The 22,250-nt window shown below is 35.6% G+C and overlaps 1 pseudogene; it reads left to right on the top strand.

Moving 5' to 3' along the window:
* The window catches only part of LOC122815183, a 155,996-nt pseudogene extending 134,177 nt beyond the window's left edge, over window positions 1-21,819 (top strand).
* The last annotated feature ends 431 nt before the right edge of the window (window positions 21,820-22,250 follow it).

Raw genomic sequence — 22,250 nt, 5'->3', positions numbered from 1 at the left:
ACATCATTAGAAGTTTCGATTATGGCTCCTAGTTTGCAGTCATCTGTGAAATTCATTAGCCAAAGACCTTCTGTGTTATTCTGTACTTCAGATACCAGTAGATACCAAACAGGAGAAGACCCAAGACTGAACCCTGTGGTACTCCATTTGTCACTGGTCTGAAGTCAGATTTGGAGTCTGCTACTTTCACAGTGTGGTGCCTGTTAGTGAGCCAGTTGGCAACCCATCTTGTGACATAGGGATTTATAGCTAGTTTAGTGAGTTTATGTATAATTCCAGAGTGGGAGATGGTGTCAAAAGCCTTGGCGAGATCTAGATAGGCTGTGTGAATCACCTTACCCTCGTCTACGGCTTTGGTGACTGCTTCAAAGAAGTCTATCAGGTTTAGAAGACATGCTCTGCCTTTTACAAACCTGAACTGGGTGGGGTCCAGAGTTTGGAGATTACCAATGTCTTTGTTTATAAGGTCCATAATGATATGTTCCATGGCCTTGCAGACCAGGCTCGTTAGGCTAATGGGGCGGTAGTTCCCAGGGTCCATGGTGGCTCCCCCTTTGTGGAATGTGATAACCATCACTGTGTGCCATTCAGTAGGCACAAAGCCTGAGGTGCGGCTATGATTGAACATGGTGCTTAGGTGGCATGCCAGTTCATTCTGTAGTTCATGTAGAACGCAGCCTGGGATGTTGTCAGGTCCCATGGATGCTGTGTTCTTGGCTTTGGAGAGTGTGCTTTTTACCTGTGCGGCCGTGATTACAGGAACTTTGCATTCTTCCGGTATAGAGATGGGCCCTTTAGAGGGTGAGAGGGGGGTAAAGTTAGCACTGAACCTATCTGCCCAAATGTTGGCAATATCAGTTGATTCTGTATATTTAGTGCCATTGTGCTGTAACTCAGAGCAGATCTGAGTGTTGCCATTGAGATTCTTGACATAGCTATAGAATGCTTTGTGGTTGTCTTTAGAATCAGTGGCAATTTAGTTTTTGTAACTAGCTTTGGAGGGTTTTATGAGGGATCTCAGCTTCTTACTGAGGCTGACCAGGGAGTTCCTCCAATCATGGGATTTTACTCTTTTTTGCAACAGTTTCTTTCTTCTGTTTTAGAGTTTGTTTATGGCAGGGGACCACCAAATTGGCTTCCTTTTTTGGAGGATAACATCTTGGTTCTGTTAGGGATAGCACGATCCATGCACTCGTGTAAGTGCTTATAAAGTGCATTTGTGTAGGATTCAGCAGTCGTACCTCTATTGTCCATCTGCATGGGTGTCATGAAGTTTGCCACTTCTGTATTAAGACGCGTGAAGTTGGCTTTGGAGAAATTTTTTACGGTGGTTTCCCTAATGGGTGTGGGGTGAGGTGTGGATGTCTAGGGTGATTAGCTTGTGGTCAGATCTGACCAACGAGGAATTGACCTCTGGTGTGAAACACTGGTCGCCCATGTTGGTAATGACCAGGTCTAGGATATTGCTGCCCCTAGCAGGGGTGTGGATAAGTTGATCCAAGGTGTTGGAATTTATGAATTCCAGAAAATGTTGAGAAAAAGAGTTGGTACATGAGTAGTTTTCCCAGTTAATGGTGGGGTAGTTGAAATCGCCCATTATTAGGGTGTTGGATTGTACCCTAATATTTTCCAGTGTATCAAGAAATGAGAAGTGGTAATCCTGGGGCATGGTGGGGGATCTGTAGCAAGTTACAATTTGGATTGCAGTCTTGTCCAGAGTTAATTGCACTTTCAGTGAATCATTAATGGGCAGCTTACCTGTGTGGGATTTTGATAAGACCAACAAAAGGTTTTGTCACATGTGGCATCTTCTGAGCCTAAAATAGCCTCATCATATCTCTTACAGCTGTAAGATACCTGGGTTTCTGATTAGACCCACTCAAACTGATCTTTACATGTCTTGCTGAAGCATCAAAATATAAAACTAATGCCTTGGTATCTCCTGAAAGTTTTCTAATACTTTAGAAATACAAGTTGTAGCAAAAGTATTCCATTTATTTTCCCATTGGCAACTTCCAGCTCAGAATTAACTCCTTTCAAGTGTTTCTGTAATTTCTTGACTCATATCACTTTAAATAAGTGTCAGTCTTAAGTCAATATGTGCCATGTCCATGTGATATGACTCTTCATGGTCTTGCCCATAAATCTGTTGAAGTGAATGCATCACCTGCTTCTGTTTCTTCATTATTGCTATTTCTGACTAGACTTCATAAGACGTATGTTCATAATGTCAGGATAAAACTTGAGTTTATCACATTGAAATGTGTCCTGATGTTAAGTATTCATTCTGTTGCCAGCAGAACTGTAAAACAGATTAAAGAATTTCATTATTTCTTTAGTAAGACATGACTTTTGGCCTGGAATCAATGAAGCCACAGTCAGATGCTGGAGACACCTGGCAACTATTTCATTCATATTTCTGTTGAAGGAACAGCAAATCACTTTCATAGTTTGCATTTAAATAACTACACTTGGAAAAGATGTTCACCCACAATATTACACTCATACTTACTTATTAGCTTGTTTGGTTGTTTATTTATTTATTGCATTTGTTAACCAGGATAGTCCAAATGGGCACAGGGCCCTTTTTCAGAAGAGACCTTGAGAGAAAAGTTCCACATCTGTTCAAATAATGTATTACAATTTTTGCATTTGTTTCTAATAATAACCATGCACATACTTAGTGAGCAACAATGCAGGAAAAGGGAAGTTTCATACAATGAACCAGCTAGCATGTAGTGAGCACAAGTTATAAAACTAGAATTTTTATTTTGAAAGAAAACTGTATAATACAAAAATGACTGAAAATATCAAATGGCAGTGATGGTAAGAATATTCAGAGGTAAAATTCTGGATTACCCTGCAGACACAAGTTGTAGGATTTGATATCCACTAGGCTTTAAATGACTTACAAGGGCAGTTAGCCTACTACTAATCCACAAATGAATATTAAATTATCATGTGTGACATAGACAATCTTACATTTGACCTCATTAACCCTTTTTAAGCTCAACCTGGATAATTGGAGGGGGAACAGAAAATACACCCCCGGGATTCCACCCGTGTCCCTGCTGGACAGGGGCATCGGGTGCTGACTTGTTGGAACATGGGTTAAATTCTTGGCTAGGCTTGCAAGGGCCTCAGGGCCAATAGCCTAGTAACTTCCTATGATCCTATGATCCTCTGATAAAGAATCACAAACACATCAAACTTAACATTTGTCATAAGCTGTCCATGTAGAGAAGAAATTTGTGGAAATGCAGGGAGAACATTTTTTGGGGAAAGCTTTGCTATTAATATGGTAGAGAAAACATAATAGTGTTATTTTGTACAGAAACAGAAAGTGAAAAAAGTTATGAATTAGTTAATGATACTGGAATAGAAAACAATTCTACACATTATTCTGAAGTGTGTATATGTGATCAAACTTTGAATATAGTATTGCTAGAGTATTTTAAAGATAAAGATATTGTTGTAGAAAATGTAGTATTATCAATATACAGTGTTCAATTAAAAATTCATAGTGTAATGCTGCTGAATGCATTGACATTTCCTTCTATTAAAAGAATAAAAAAAGCTAAAACATTATTTTATTGATAAATAATGAATTTATTGTCATTGATAAGCAGTTGTTTTGATTTCCATATGTGAATACTAGGCTAACTGTCCAGATTTACCGTTTTTAACCTAGCCAATATTTCACTGTCAGAATTAAAGTCTGCATCTTGTGTTTAAGAGGTGAAGACCTTAATCATTATGCCAAACCCATTTTCAGTCACATGGTAATCACATTTTTCATATTTGAAAAGTACTGAACCACCAATTTCTCTCAATGTTGGATTTAATAAAGAGTATCAGGAACCCATTTTAAACATTTTATTTCAGACTGTCTACTGTTCAGACACTAATATGTCTGACCTGCATGATGACGTGTCTGAAAACTGGAAACTTTGGATTCAAAAGTATAAGTTGTATCTTACTGCTAGTAGAACTTCAGAGAAACCAAAGAAGATTGAATGTGCAACATTTTTGTATATGACAGCAAGAAGGCTATAAAAGTGTTGTAGCCTCACAAAAGGTAGCAGTAATGAGACATGTATTTAATGCATTATCTGAGACAAAATTATTCCATAGGTAAAGCATTTTTTTACCATAAATCAAGGGGCACATGAAATAATAGGTGCTTACTGTGATTAAGAGAACTCAGACTTGAAATTGGAACATGATGACTTGCCTGACCCATTTATAAAGGTAGCACTGCAGATAGCACACATTCCTTTGGTGCAGAAGGCTGTGTGTTCTAGTTCCACTCCAGGTAGATCAATTGCTGACACTGTATTTTGGATGTGATGTTAAACCAATGCCCTATCTCCTTCATCTATGCTGTAACACATACTGAAAAGAGTAGGGGTCCTTTAATTTTCTGCTCATTTAAAGCCATCTCACTCACCTCTAGACACTCATTTTTGCAAATTATTATTTCTTTTATCCAGATTCTGTTTTTGCAGTTATTATGCTATCAACTACATATGTTAACAGAACTGGAATTCTTAACTCTTCAGGTGTTATAGACCCCAGCTTCTTCATTTGTAATTTATTTCGTATACTATCACATTCATAACTAATGTAAAGAGTATACAGCTCTTTGGACATCCCTGTCTTACACCACTGGTCATATGCACCCTGGCTTAACCAGCCATTTACAAGTATTTTTATTTTATTATTACAGTACACTGACATGCAAAATTTCCTAACTTTTTCACTTATATTCTTTCATTATTACCCATAAGATTTCATCTCTAATTGTGTTGAATGCTTTATTGAGGTCTCCTATCATGATTTTTGCTTCTTCTTTTCTATTCATAAAATCATCCACAATTTTTTTAAATATCATTAATAATTCATGAGAGCCCTTCCTTTTTTACTATATACTGTCTTCCATAATAATTGCCATTTTAGTTTCAAATCTCTTTTATATTATGTTCATAAAGATCTTATAATCATTATTATTCAATACTATTGGCCACAATTTTTTTAATTGTCTTATATCTTCCGTTTCCATATGAATTTAAGTATTCCACTACATAATTCTTTATACATAAAACCTTAGTGAAGAAATTGCTTGAAACCACCACGATATAATCCAAGTAGCATTTATTATAAAAGTAGGAACGGAGCGCTTGCACACAAAAAACAAATTGTGCTTCATCAGGTTACAATCATGCAAAGACTTCATATAGGTTCACCATAATCCTTTGTCATGTTTTATAATTTAATTCACTAATTATATTATAATTTCAATTATAAATGTGAACATATTAATAGTAAGACTAATAACAATAAAAGTACTAATGCTATTCTCAACTACCCTTATGTTATGTTACCTAATGTTAGAAATTATGTATTTCATTTAAAATATTACACATCATCACATCATTGAACCTTCTATCACACACATTAATTGAATAAGTGATAAAATTATCAAAAAATATGCATAAAATTATTCAAAAAATCAGTCAAAAGCAGTGCCCATATATAGAAAAAGGCAGCAATCCAGGATATACTTTCTATAACTTTTCTTAAAAGCATCTTAACATATAAAAAAAACATTCATTAATATACATATACATATCATTCTACAATAAATATTAACCAAAAAAACAAACAAATGAAATCGTAGTCTTAACTGTAACATTAAAGTAAATTCATCTCAACATATTAGCTAAAGATCTTCTCTATCGGCAAACTAAAAACAGCAAACAGTAAAACAAACCTACAGTCAAATGTAAATTTGTAATTATAATGAATTGCAGGAAACGGAAACATCACAAACTAACCAACGCAAGCAGCACACGCTTAAAAAGCAAAAAATGCCGCAATAAGCAAAAATAAAAAATAATAACAGTCAAAAATAAAATCATGACCATGACATGATTACAATCTGGCAGTCAAAAAATATAGCCAGTAAAAAAAAATACATAAATGTCCAAATAAAATAAAACTTACTTATATGCACAGTTATTTAATCACAGACTGAAGCTATATAATACAGTATATATATAAAAAAAAAAAATGAAAATACAAATAAAAAAATAAAATAATAAAAAAATAATAAAAATAAAACTCAAATAAAATAGAAAACTAGCAAAAAAAACAAAAAAACTGAACTATCATTGGTTTTTGGTTGGATGTAAGTTGGATAAATGTGCTAGATGAACACTTCATTACCACGAACTCCGAAGAGAGTCAGAGTCAATAAGAGATGCTAATCTATAAGTATAGAACATAATATATAAAATAATATACAAATATTATAAAAAAAAAAAAAATATATATATGTACTAAAAAAATTCAGTAAAAAAAAAACCTAATATAATGACAAAAAAAGTTGTTTACAAATAGATATATAAAAAAATATTATAACACATTACATGTAGGGAGGAGTATCAGGACATAGTTTCCAAATATTCATAGAAGCAGTTGTGAAAAACAAACAATATATTAAGATAAATAAAGACAAAATAAAAAATAGCATAGTGTCCCTATTCAGATGGCAAAAATGTAATGTAAAAATAAAAAAAAAAAAAAAAAAAAAAAAAATTTATCAAAGTCCCTCCTGTAAAAAACTAAAAATAGCTAGATAGATAAAAACAACAATCAAGGGCACATAAACATACTAAATCATAATAAGCAAATATGCTATATAAATTTACATAAAACCTTGATTTAAACATTCATTCAAAATCTTTAAAAAGGTATTTTTTTACCAATCCCTTAATTGTTTATACATTTCCTACCCTTCTTCATCTGGTCCTACAGCTAAATCTATATTTACTTGTCCCAATACCTTGTCTAGCTTAGTTAAAGAAATATCCTTTCCAACTCTCTATTCTCTTTTTCTGTTAACTTTTTTACTTTCCATGTTTTTTTCACTACATTCTTTTTTCTTTAAACACTTCTTTTACATATTGTACTACACTATTCATAATCTTTTCCCCAGTACTTTCTATTTCTTTTATATCTTGTATTTCTCTCATTACACTACTGTCTTATTTTACTCATATGTTTAAGTAACTTGGTACTTCTCTTTTTTCTTGTAAAACTATTGTTGCTTATATAACAATTCTTGCATTTTTTCTTGATTTCTTTCATATAATTTTTTTCTTTGTCAAAGTAATTTCTATCTTATGTTCTAAATCTTCCAGTGCAGTGTTATATCTTCTTTTCTATTCTTCTTTTTCTACCTTTCTCACATCATATTGCCACTGTAAAAAACATGTTTTATATTGGGCCTAACTTCAGTCATCAAATGGAAAATGCATCAAATGGCATGTTTCATTGAACATGCTGTTCATCAAACCATTTGAGTAAGATCACATTACAGTAGGGATCAGGAAATTGGCATTTTCCCCACTGTAGTGCAATCTTGGAGTTGGTATATATAATTAGTTGGAGGTGGGGGAGTACAGCCCCCCACATGAGGAGTTTCTCTTAACAGCATTTTCAATGTAATGCTGTTTTGTGATTTTTTCATTTGACGACTGAACATAGACCCTTCTATATTTTCCTTAAATATCATCCTCCATTCAGACCAATTTTTATAAAACTTTTCTCTTAGTAATATGATCTTTCAATAACTGTATTACAAATCTCTTTCCTTCTTCATTTCATGCTTTTTCATTTATCCTTTTATTCCTTTGCCTATTTTTATATATTACTTGTTTTCCTTTGTCTCTAGACAAATTCCAAGATGATCAGAAAATCCTGCTTCAACTACTTCCTCTTCACCTATATCTAAACTTTCAGATACTATAATCTATTTCAGTTCTATATATAAGTCCATAAATTTTTGTCCCAAAGTTTTAACTTACCACATCTTATAACTTCTAACATTTGTCTTATATAATTTCCTTTGTTTTTACACTTAACTCTTAAATCACAGTTAAAGTCTTCTGTCGTTATAATATTCATATTTATCACTTCATGGTATAAAATTTCATGAAATATGCTTTCCCTTTCTTTACAATTATTATAAGCATATAATGCTATAATTCTATATAATTGTTCTTTCTATTTTAAAGCTACAATGATTAATCTTCCCATTCTTGTTAAAGTTACATCCAATAACTTTACTGTATTTCTGCAGAATACAGCTATTCCAGAGCAACTCTCTTTTCTAAAATTCCAGATTATCTTTCTTTTCCATAGTTTCTCTTTTAGTAATATTTCTTTATGTGTTAATAATCTTGTGTCTTCTAATATAATTACATCTACATCGCAAGTATTACACCACTCCAAAATCCCTAGTCATCTTATTATATTTTTAATACTCTTCACATTTACAAAAAGCGTTCTAGAATTTTAATTTTCCCTTTTCCTTAGATTCATGGATTTTATAAGTTCATGGCTGATTACTAGGCTAGCTTTCTTAACAGGCCATTTTAAGTCTACCCAGTTTCCCTCCCTAAGGTAAGAATAAAACACTATACCTTGTATTTGTGAGTCAGACTCCTTAATCATTAAACCAACCCCCAATCATTAGCTGTACCTATTCTTTTTCATCCATTTTTTCCTTTGATTACCTCCAGATTTATGTCTTCTTCAGCACTTATTTCAAAACCTTCTTCTAGGTCGTCTTTATTATTTTTTCCTTCTGTTTCTACTACTCATTTTCTTCTCTTTTTTTTCCTTACTCTTATTTTTATTTTTGTAATTCATCCATATGTGTCCAATTCTGTTACATTTATAACAATTCAATTCACATTTTTGCAGCATGTCTCATTTTGCCACAAATACATTTGTTTATGCCACAGTTACTTATCAAATGTCCCTTTCCACAAAAAAACATGTTTGGGTTGCCCCAGTATTTTATGACACCGCTATCCCCCTCCACATTTATCATGCTTGATATATGTATATGTATATTTTCCCCTTTCTATGTTATTACTATCTCAGCCACCAGTCCATGAACCCCGTTTTTCATAAATGTTTGCAATGTCCAGTACTTCTTTCATAAAGTTATACCAAGGTTATCATATATGTCTTTCTACCTCTGTTCAAAATTGTACATGAATTTTCTTTTTTGTTTCCCTGTTAAATGCTTTTATCAGATAAAGATTCCATACATTATAGTCCTTCTTTTTTTCATATTTTCCAAGAAAATTTTCCATTTAAAACACAGTCTCAGATATAATGCCACAAAATGTATCATTGTTAAAAAGAATAAATGCTCTTGCCTCATGTGTTTTTACACCCAAAGGAACTATTTTATTGTCCCACATTTCATATCTAACCATTTCTTTGTCTTTTTTACTTTAAATCCTTACCACATACTTCCTTTTTTTCATTTTCTTCAGCCTTCCTTTCTGTTACTCCACTTTTGTCTTCTTTTACTTTCTCTGCATATGTTTTCTTTTACATCTCACCGCTGGTATTCAGGATTGTCTCTGCATCTTTGTTTTGTATTTTCTCTATAATGTTCCCCCAGAAACTATCTCCTTCATTTTCTAGCTCACTCTGTACCACCATTTCTTTAAGCAAATCATCCCACAACCCTCCTGACTGGATGGTTGTAATTATATATGCATCATTTACTGACTCATCTCCATCAAACAGATTTCTTTGAAACATTTCTTCAGAATCCTGCACACATTCTCCTATCTCGATATTTGCTTTCTCCTCAATTTCTTTCACCACTTCATCATCTCTTCTCTCCATCTGCCTCCCTATTTCTCCAAACGACCTCTTCACCTGGAACAGAAACCAGAAAAACTTTTTCCAAAATGGGTCCTACTTGCAACAATGAAAGGTAAGGGAGGTTCCACTGATACTCTGGCCAAATTTACCCTCATAGTAAATTCCCCAACAGGTATCCCCTAAAATGTAGCTACTAGCCTAATCTGATCAACAAAGAAGAGATAAATAAATAAACTATGTGGCATAAAAGAATAATCAAGGTTACGGTAGAATGTTGACAGAACATGTCTTAATGTTAGACTAAGAACCGAATGCATGTAAAGTAAGTAAACTTATAAGCATGCATTTAAAATGACTGACTGAGTAATTGGAAATGTACAGTAACTAATACTACCAGCAAAATGAATTCAAATATCAAATAAAAATAAATATGAAGACCGGGAAAACACCTGATAATTCAATTTGGCACCTAGAAATAGTTGTTTGATTAAAAATAAAGTTGTATGTAATAGGTGTGGCTATAGTCATGATAAAGGGTTATGTAATGCTTGCAATCAGAATAATTTTACAAAGTTTTTACAAAAGATTTCCTTAAATATGTGACAGACAATAGCCCTGTCTTTAAGCTATCCAGCTTAGGAGCTCTATATATCATCAAAGACATTATAGCCAAGAATTCACATATTCATTTAGGCTATAAAGAACTCATGTCACTTATAAGAACTTACCCTAAGTTTATATATAAAAAGTTGTCAATGTAGGTAAAAGTAACAGTGAAGAATGAGAGACACAACGCATAGAGATTGGTATATAATAAATCTGGTACATTCATCTGTAAACTGTGAAGTCAGTGAAGACATGTATAGAAAGACTGGTTCTTTCATTTATCTTTCATATACTGTTAAGCAGTTAGTGTTAGTGCAGAGAACTATCGCAATGAGTTATTAATACAGTGCTTCCTATAGCCAGGGAGCAGGGCTTGATTCTATCCATCTTCATGTGCCTACCTTATAACTCTGAATGAGACACCACTAGTACTGAGCGCCTAGGTCACACGTAACAAGAGACAATTTGTGCAGCAGGATTAACTGGGCAACAGATAAAAAAATCATTCTACATGTAAAATATATGTTTTCTGAATACAGAGAATATCATATATTTTATATATAAAATATGTCATGTGTGTTATTTGGAAAAAAGAAGAATGTTTCACAACTGTATATATGAGTATAATTATATTGTTTCCAAAAAGAACACTGATAATGCCTTACATTTGTTACTACAGTTTTTTAGGTTATAATTTGCAATCTTATAGGTATTGTATAATAATCCAAGAAGAGGTGATATTAATTTAATGCTTTACTAGAAATGAGAGAATTGCACTGGTGAGTTCAATTTAATGCTTGCCATTTCCTAGGGCTTAAAAACATTTCAATTAAAACTTTACTGAAGATGAAACCAGTTGAGCATCAGTACACTGCAGGCTCATCGTACATAATTAGGAGCAATAGTAGGCAACCAATCACAAAGACTGGAAGATGCCTAGCCATATACACTATTAATCAGACATACAAACTTGCCACCCTTTCCGAACACATAATAGTGCTCATTTGTCAAATTGAGCAGGGTAGGGTCATATGTGATAATTCTGGTGTAAATTTGTGGCTACCCATCAAATTATCATGAATATCCCAAACGTCAGCACAAGTAATATCTTTTTTGACCTGCAGTAGTAACTTGTTCCACAGATTGTGAATATGTTGAATGAAGAACATATCCCTCAAATGAGTCTTGTTTATTGTTGGTGCAGATTTAGATCCATAGTGTAGATATTTGTAGAGACAATGGTTTTGCAATAAAATATAAAATCAAATAGGATAGATTCTTTCGTGGCTCAAAAACGAAGACATAGTCAATTCAGACTAGACTACAGACTATAAAGAAAGATGGGATGATCCAGGGGGATATCAGAAAGATTTAAGACCTTTCATTTTCTTGTATGAAAGTCTTAATCTTTAGGTCCTTTCCATATGAGCATTTTCCTTGGATTTTTACTAACCAAAGACAACACTGTATTACCTGATGGGTCTAATGCTGGAAGAGTACAGCAGTAGAATATCATAATCATGGCAGCATTTTCTAAAGAAATGGATGAAATTGGATGCATGAAATCATTTACTGCGGGCTATATTAAATGACATTTTCATTTTTATGATACAGATTTATTGTATTCATAGTTTTAGGACTACTTAACACATTGAAATATCCAAATGGGAAGAGAGACAATAAAACTACTGTTGAGCCCATAACAAGTGAGCTGAACAAAAGTAAAAAAAAAAAAAAAAAAGAAAGAACAAACTTGTAGAAACTGCATAATCTACTTTTAATGACAGACTACTTCATTTTTTGTCTGTCAATCCTCTTAGACTTCTTCACAATGAAGAAATAAATTAATGAACAGGAGAAGGTGCCAGAAATACCAGTCAACATGTCTGCCTACGCCCAATACAATGGATTGGACCTGCAACATTTTGGATAAAAATAGTGTTCCCAGGAAGAAATAATAACACAGAAGGAATGATACGGGAGCAGGAACAAAAGGAGAAATTGATGTTTTTGCAAATAAGGAAGAACAATTGTGCATTTTGCTTGAAAAGGTAATCACAATATGCCTGGAAGTGAGCTCCTTGAAACAAACAATGGAAACTAACAAACAGAGTGTAAAGGCAACAAGGGAAGCTGCAAGATCTGAAGGAAGATAAAGTGGCAATTAAAACTGAGCTGCAGGAGTAGATTCACAGACTACAGGATCTAGCAGATATATAACCAAAAACCAAAAAAGGCAGTAAGCTGTAGAATTCCAACCAGTTTATTGTCTTGCTTTCGTTCAGGAAATACATGAACTTCTTCAGGCAAAGAAACCCCAAGAAACCTCAGGTATGACCCTAGCCCTGAGTAGCATCCTGCCTTTGCCCAGAATGATACCACAATATAAGGACAAAATGATTGACTTCAACAATTGGCTAAGCTTCTGGTGTCATTCAGAGGGGATCCAGTATCTGTCTGCCTGGGACGACATGATTGACAGACCACGATGCTTTGCCAGAGATGGTCTGCACCTGTCGCCCCTGGGATTCAGGTTACTGGCTAAGGCTCTTGCCACCCCCTATAGTGCCGTTTTTAGGCAAAGTTCAAAGGACAAAACCACCACCATAACAGGTACAAGCATGCAAAATCTGAAGGTAATGCTACTCAATGCTAGAAGTCTAAACCTCAAAATGCACTCTCTCGAGGCACTCCTAATCGATATCTGTGCAGTAACTGAGACCTGGTTCAAGGCTCCAGAGAGCACCCCTGCAATACCAGACTACAACTCTTACCACAATTTTCGGCCACCAAACCAGGACCGAAATACTAAAGGTGGAGGAGTGTCAATATTCACCAAAGATATTCACACCACCAGGCTAGTTGCCCAACACAATGCATCTGAAATTCTCCAGGTGCAACTAACACTAGCTAAGACTGCAATCCAAATTGTAGCTTGCTACAGATCCCCCACTATACCCCAAGATTCTCACTACACCTTTCTAAACATACTGGAAAATATTAAGATAGAACCAAACACCCTAATACTGGGTGATTTTAACTACCCTGCCATTAACTGGGAAAACTACTCATCTACCAACTCCTTTGCCCAACGGTTCTTGGAATTCATAAATTCTAACACCCTGGATCAACTAATCCATAGTCCCACCAGGGGCTCCAATATCCTAGACCTGGTCATTACCAACATGGGAAATCGATGCTCCACACCTATGGTCACACCCTCGTTAGTCAGGTCTGGCCATAAGCTAATCACCCTTAACATCCACATCCCACCCTCACCCCCCAGTAAGGAAACCTCCTTAAAAAACTTCTCCAAAGCCAACTTCATGCTACTCAAGTCAGAAGTGACAAACTTCATGACACCCATGCAGACGGGAACTGAAAGTTCAACTGCTGAATCCTACACTAAGGCACTGTACGAGCACATCCACTCATGCATGAATCGTGCCATCCCAACCATCCCAAATAGAACTAAGATGCTCTCATCCAAAAAAAGGAAGCCAATCTGGTGGTCCCCTGCCACAAACAAACTTTACAACAAAAGGAAGAAACTGTTGCAGAAAAGAGGAAATAACCAGATGCAAAAAAACTCCCTTACCAGACTCAGTAAGAAACTGAGATCCCTCATAAAATCCTCAAAAGCTAGTTACAAAAATAAAATTGCCAAAGATTCCAAAGACAACCACAAGGCATTCTATAACTATGTCAAGAATCTAAATGGCAATGCTCAGATCTGCTCTGAGCTAAAACAGAATGGCATTAAATATACTGATCCCAAGGATATTGCCAATATCCTGGCAGATCGATTCAGTGCCAACTTCACCCCCCTCTCACCCCCTAAATGGCTCATCTCAATACTGGAAGATTGCCAAATTCTGGTAATAATGGTCACACATGTAAAAACTGCACTCTCCAAAGCTAAGAATACAGCATCCATGGGACCAGATGACATCCTGGGCTGTGTACTACATGAACTAGAATATGAACTGGCACCTCACCTAAGTATCATATTTAATCATAGCCTCACCTCAGGTTTCGTGCCCACTGAGTGGCGCAGAGCTACAGTTATCCCACTCCACAAGGGGGGATCCACCTTGGATCCCAGAAAATACCGTCCCATTAGTCTGACAAGCCTTATCTGCAAGGCCATGGAACGTATTATCATGGAACTTATAAACAAAGACATTGGCAACCTTCATACACTGGACCCCACCTAGTTTGGGTTTGTGAAGGGCTGATCTTGTCTCCTGAACCTGATTGACTTCTTTGAATCAGGCTCCAGAGCCATGGACAAGGGTAAGGTGGTTCACACAGCCTATCTAGACCTTGCTAAGGCCTTTGACACCATCCCCCACTCTGGAATCATAGATAAACTTACTAAGCTGGGCATTAATCCCTACGTCACCCAATGTGTTGCTAAATGGCTTACTGATAGAACCCACATTGTAAAAGTAGCTGACTCCAAATCCAGCTCCAGACAAGTGACAAGTAGAGTACCTCAGGGTTCAGTCCTGGGACCACTCTTGTTTGGCATCTACTTCTCTGAAGTACAGGCCAACACTAAGGGACTCTGGCTAACAAAGTTTGAAGATGACTGCAAACTGGGAGCCATTATTGAATCCCCAAATGATGTGGATACTCTACAAAAGGGCCTTACAGAAACAGATGCTTGGTGCCAGAGCCATGGGCTCAAGCTCAATGCCAAGAAATGTATAGTTATCCCCTTTGGGAAAAAACATGTATCCGTGAATTACCATACAGGTGGCAGTACACTAAACACCAAAAGTGTGATAAGAGACTTAGGGACACAGGTGGACAGTGATCTCACCTTCGATAACCACATCGCCACAACAGTCAGGAAATCCTTCTATGTGGCACACCTCATCACTAAGGGCTTTTCATCCAGAAAAAAGGAGGTCATTGTCCCACTGTACTCATCCCTCATTAGACCCATTATAGAATACAATGCCCCGTTTGGTATGTACCTCTCAAGACATCTGCAACAACTGGAAAGGCCGCAGAAATACCTCACTAAAAGAATCACAGGCCTAAAGCAGATGCCCTAAGCTGACCGCCTTAAAAAACTCCAGCTATACTCTGTCGCATATCGTCTACCCAGAGGTGATCTCTGCTTAACATACAAGGCCATGTCAAACCCAGAGCTGTTGGACATGCTACACTTAAAGAAATCCCAATCCCTCAGAGCCACATGCTCTAGGGATCTAAACCTTGTCATCACAATAAACAAAACATGCTGGAGGGATAGGTTCCTGACCCAGAGACTCCCCAGACTCTGGAATAGATTGCCCATACATGTCAAGCAGAGTGCCTCTTTGGCCCTCTTCAAAAGGAACCTTGACGATTGGATGGGAGAAAGGAAATTCACCCCGGGGATCACATCAGTCACCCTGCTAGACAGGGGTCCAGAGAAGTAAATAGTGTGGGAAGAAATAGCCAGGGAATTGTTATGGCTAGGCTTGTATAAGCCATAGGGCTGATAGCCTTGTACCAACCTATGAACCTATGAACCTATGAAGTTAAAATAGTGCCATCAATTAAGATTAAATAATTAATTATAAAGCAAATTAGCATGATTAAAGAAATTTAAAGAGCCAGTATTATACTAAGTAAAATGTATGTATAAATATAATACTTTTTTAAAATCAGCAACAGTTTTAAAACTACAATGCATTAGTCTTGTTTACTTATGTCCTTATATTTCTAAATATTATTAAATGCTAGATAACACTTTAAACAGCTCAAACAAGTGGAAGTATAAAACTCAGATAAATATATATATATATATATATATATATATATATATATATATATATATATATATATATATATTTATAAATAAATATACATAAATACATTTAACTAGTAAAATAGTTATTATACAACCAAAATTTAATCTTTGAAGAGCTTTCAATTTCAAAATACATTTAATCGAACAGTATTCATTGAGCCCTGGTGGAACATGTGCATATGTTTTGATTTGCCAAACAAGTTCCTGTTCTTCAAGTTTTAATTCCCAGGGCCCACCTCTGAAGTTCCTAACTATTTGTTGTAATACTGTAAATTAGGGCCCACCTCTGAAGTTCCTAACTATTTGTTGTAATACTGTAAATTGGAATTTGTGTGTGGGGTACTTTAAAATGTGTCTAGCCAAAGCATTTGTGCTATTACCCCTACTAATTTGATATTGGTGTTCGTAAAATATTTGCTTAAACATTCTTTCAGTTTTACCAATATAGTAGCTTTGGCAACATTGACATAAAGCAGCATATACTACACCTCCTGATTCACAGTTAAATTTTCCATTGATGGTGTAGGTTTTATTACGTATGCAAACTTTATTAGTTACCATAATGTGCTGGCACTGCTGACATCTCCCACACTTTCTCATCCCCCAGTTATTGAGGCATTTTTGATTGTTCCTTTCCAATAAATCTTTAAAATTTAAGTCTTTTCTATAAGTAACATGGGGTCTATCTCCCAATTTCATATTAATGGCATTGTCCTTGGATATTATCGCCCAATTTTTATTTATAATATTTTTAATAGCATGTGCATCAATAGAGAAAGTAGTAAGAAAGTTTATTCTACCATCATAATTCCTAATGGTATTCTCTCTATGTTCATCAGAAAAAGTATCACATATTACTTCTCCATACCATCTGCATAGAATAGGTTTAAAATGGCCAGTAGTCCTTTTAATAACAACTTCATCAAACAATTGTTGGAAAAGCTGTCCTGGGTAGCCCCTTTCCTGAAACATAACTTTCAACATATTACATTCAATCAGAAAGTTAGCCTCTGATGAAATCATTCTGGCTGCCCTAACCAGTTGACCCTTAATAACCGCCCTTTTCTGGTGGAATGGGTGGCTACTACTGAAATGTAGAAAAGGGTTTGAGTAAGTGGGTTTCCTAAAAATACTAGCCTTGAATCTGTTGTTGGGTCTAAGTTCAAGTGCAAATACCGGTACAAGTGCTATATGCCTATAAGCATGTTAAAATAGTTACATAAAATCGATTGCGGATGAGAAATTAATTATTAAACTACATGAACTAAAAGATATTTTTATAAGTTTGCAAGTTAACCATTAATTGAATGTGCACTTTTAACTATCGTCTACTTTAATTTTTAATATGCAGGAAATAGATAAAATATCATTAAGTCCTGCTGGCGTTGTAGCATTTAAATATATTTCCCACCATAGCTCCCTTTGCTCTAAAATTATTGTCCAGGGTCCTCCTCTAGGACTATGTTCTACTTTTTTTGAAAATAAAAAATGAAAAATTGTGATCAGTGTTGCTAGATATATGCTTATAAAGAGCATTGTTACTATTATTCTTTTTTATATCATAGAGATGCTCATAGATCCTCTGTTTAAGTTTACGCTCAGTTTTTCCGATGGAAAATGCGGAGCATAAATTGCATTTCAAAATGTATGGTATTCCTTGAGTTTGACAATTATATTGACCTTTCACTGTAATTTTCTTGTTGCCCACATTTATGAATTCTGATTGTTGGATAAAGTAACACTGTGCACAATACCCACATTTTGGCATTTTTCTGTTTGGATTGTTATTCCTATGAGGTACACTAGCTAAGTAGTCCTTAAAGCTACAGCCCCTTTTATACACTATTTTTGGTCGAGCACCTAGAGTTTCATAGGTGTCTTTGTCATTTTTGAAAAGTTGCCAATTTTCTGATAAAATATTTGCAATTTCTTGACTGTCAGGGATGAAGGCAATGACAAAGGGGTGTGCAAATTAATTTATTGGTTGCTCATCATCACAGAATGTTTATTGGCCTCTCTGGTTACTGGACCATGCATTTGAAGTTGGCTAGTGACTGTACATGAAACAGGTTCATGAGTAGGCCTCTTTTGAGTAAGGAGAGGCACATACATGCCAGTTTTTCTTTTATTTATAATGTCATTTTTAGTAAATTGTATTAACTTTTCAGGGTATCCCGTTTTTGAACATGTCACTCAGTAGATTATATTATTTTACAAATTCATCATCTAGGGACACCATCCTTGCAGCCTTTACTATTTGTCCTTTGACCATAGCATGTTCTTGATGGTAAGGGTTGCTGATGTTGTAGTGCAGGTATATATTCAAATATGTTGGTTTCCTTAATATATTGGATGTCAAAGTACCCTTGTTGTAGTCCTTAGAGATTTTTACATCAAGATAATCAATAGAATCTGGACTGGTTTTATGTGTAAATTTTAAGAAAGCTATAATATTGTTTCTATATTGAATGAATGTGTCAATTTCATTGTTTGGGCCCACCCAAGCAACAAATATATCATCTAAAAGGTAAATATACATTTGGATGTGATCAATAAAGGGGCTATTCTAGATATAGTCAGCCTCTCATGATGCCATGATTACATTTGCGAAAACTGGTCCACAGGCCACTCCCATTGCTATACCTGTCATTTGTTTACAATATTGTTTTTCTTAGTAGATATAATTATTATGAAGAACAATTTCCATCAATAAAGTTAGTGTATTGACTTTATCTTGCTTTAGTTTCAGGTTATGGGAGAGGAAATCTGAGAACCATTCTATTCATATATCATGGAGTATACAGCTAAAAAGATCTTTGACATCTATAGTGATGAATGTCATGTCCACGAAGTCATTCAAGTATTGGCATTTGGTCAAAAAATCCCAGGAATCTTTACATATGTGTGGGATATTCATGACATATTCTTTTAATTGCTGGTCAAGAAACTTTGCTATGCAACTTGTTTTAGAATTGCCGGCATCCACTATTGGTCTAAGGGAAGGATGTTGAAGGCTCTTATGAATTTTTGGAACCCCAAAGATGGTCAGAATTTTGGGGTTTCCAACATGAATAAACTTATATTGGCAGGAATCTATTTGACCTTGCATAATCATATCATACAGGCAAGAATAAATTTTCTGATAAGATATACTGCTTTCATAATAGAAGTTTTCAAGTACAGGTCTTCATATAGCAAATTCAACATTCTTTGTTCGTAGTGTATTGAATTCATGACTATGAGAACACCACCCTAGTTGCATAATACGAAGTTGGTCACCTGTTTTAAATTATGCAATAATTCCCTCTCTCTTTTGCTTAGGTTCAAATTTAATTCACTGGGATACTGGTCCAGTAAAAATTGTATATCCATCTCGCATATTTGTTCAAACGTACTGAGGGTTTGATGGAGCACTGGATTCAATGTACTAGGGGTTGTTATAGGAATGAGGTCATTCTCCTGGATATTATCCTTGTAAATTAACCTCAAATTCAGATTTCTAGTATATAATTTCAGTTCACTGGTTATTGTGGTGATGTCAGCCCATTTAGAAGGCACAAAAGTATACCCTTTACAGAATAGTTCTGCATGTTCGTTAGTTATGTCATAGGTAATGTAATTATAAATTTTAAAATCATTTGTATTTATCAAAATAATTTTGCAAGTACCAGTTATAGCCAAGTTATATGCCATTGATGGTTTTTTCATCCCTTTTTGCTGGGATTTCTCTGCTGGTATGGTCTGTGGTTCCACTGAGGTGCTTGATACCGGTGGTAATTGTTGCTTCCCTGTTTCCAAAGTCAGTCAGATCTCCATGGAACTTCCTGTTCTAAAGGGTGTTCTTCCTCTGTTTGCTCCTCATCAACATCCCAGACATGTTCAGCACTGTTGATCAATGGTTGCTTTTGAACAAGTTCTCTCCTCTGTTGTCCTTTTGGTGGACTAGGATACACTTTTCCTTTAGAATAATCTGCCCGGTCCCTTTTGAGCTTCCTCGATTTTCTTTGCTGTATATTCTCACAGATGTTTTCAATGTCTTTAAATACAGCTTGATATTTAACCTTATACATAGTAAAAGAGACATCCTTGATAATAGTAGCATTCAAATGTTTTATGTCAGTATAGAGAACATTCATATCCCTGGTGTTATGTTTAATCAACAAGTCCATTAATTCACACCCATGCCTGTCATACATGGCTAGTAATTCTTGATACAATAATGGGTGTTTGACCAATCCAGTAGGAAACTTCAGATATCTTGACCCTTTCAGCACTTGTTGGAGTTTAATACATTCTTCAGAATAGATATTATCTTGTTGCAGTTTATGAAACTGCAATAATTGTTTTTGGAATATATTTAATTGTTATTGTTGATCAAGGTTAGAAATGCTGTCAGTATGGTGAATACCAAAACTAGCAGTTTTATTCAACCAGCTATCCAAACTGATTGTTGAGCTACTACTATTGAGGTAAAGACCTTAACCATTATGCCAACCCTGCCCCAATATGCACACATGCACACACACACACACACACACACACACCCACACACACACACACACACACACACACACACACACACACACACACACACATGCACATATTCACACAAACACACACACAGATACAATATTTTGTGCCTGGAAAACTGCATAAAACATCATATTCAGCCCCAATGCTATGAATAGTCAGTTGTCAGTAACCTTTCCATACAGAAGCTGGAGTGATGTTTGCCATCTCACTCTGCACTGAGAAGATTAGAAACAGGAGAAGAGTTAATTGATGGCAGGCAAACACATAACTCTAACTTGCAGCTGACAAGATTATCAACCAGAAAATATTCAATGATGGAACTTGAGAGAAAAAGAAATGTTATTGTCCCTTGGTTGCTACTGAGAAGAAGAGATCCACAGCTGCTGATCTTGCTCAGAGACTTATAAATACAGATGCAATGAAATATACTTATGTGATCTCTGTAGCTAATTTAAATGCTGTTGCTCTGTAGTAGTTGGCTCCCTAGTCTGGCTACTCAGTCAGAGAATATCTCCGGGATGATGGAAAGCATGTATCTATCATATGTGATTATACTGTTTTTAATCTTCAGATGCCTTTATTACTCTGCTGGACTCCTAGACATAAGGCATACCCTGAAGATGCATTTAATGTACATACCCATCTGCTTGAGAGAGCATCAAAGATGACTGCAGCTTGAGTTTCAACAATGGACAGTTCAAATCAGAGAGCCCCTGCACCTACCAAAACTGCCATTCATCTTTGAGGCTCTCACAAACAGATGGGTATGCCATCAGTGTTGGATGGTCAACATCTGTTACTGGACCTGCTTCCCAGACAAGAACCATGAAAGAGGTGTCTGGAATTATGAAGCTCGAATAGTCTCAGTGCAGAGACATAGCTGTTCTTGCCCAGTTGCATTGATTTGGATGGTGTTATTCAGCAGTATTTGAATCATGGTGGTCAGCTGAATGAACTTCCAAACAGGGATAGTATGCCCCAGTGGCTACTGATGAATGAGTATTGGTTATTTACACAAATGTCAGAGGTTACCTGGTAAAACTGAGCTTAGCAAAATTATCGACTTTCAGAAAGCTATCCTACCCTGCATTTACAGCCAGAGACGAGGTCTCCGAGGAAGAAGAGGCCAAGCTAAAGGAGATAGTCAGACTTTTTTGACTACTTTTGAAGCTTAGTACTATTAACATTACTCCTTCGTTAGTCTGTTGTTTTCCAACATTTTTCTTAGAAATGCTGTGTCCACTTTTCATGAACTTATTAAACGCTGATGCTTTTGTTTTAATGTACTCAAAATTCTCGAATTAAGAATAAAGGATTTATAGTCAGTTGTTATGTTAAATACTTATCAACAAAGAAAATGCCCCAGATACTTTTGGGTCCATTTTTACTACTGAGCTATGGGCTGAATTCAATAAACCCTACATGGCTCACTAAAACCGTGTGCGCATCGCTGCATGGCGCACATATGGTAGCACACCAATTTGCAGTAAGTGGTTCTACACAGGGTGTAGAGCCGTGCAAACCCAGTTCACATTGTGGCATGTAAGTACAGCATAAGCAGCTGAATTGTATGTTAACTAATCAATCCAAGTTGGATGAGTTATTC

The sequence above is a fragment of the Protopterus annectens genome, chromosome 1.part1 (assembly GCF_019279795.1).
Source record: "Protopterus annectens isolate FY-2018-M chromosome 1.part1, PAN1.0, whole genome shotgun sequence".
Taxonomy (NCBI): domain Eukaryota; kingdom Metazoa; phylum Chordata; order Ceratodontiformes; family Protopteridae; genus Protopterus; species Protopterus annectens.
Note: the sequence above shows the minus strand (reverse complement) of the source record. Positions and strands in the feature narration are given on the sequence as shown.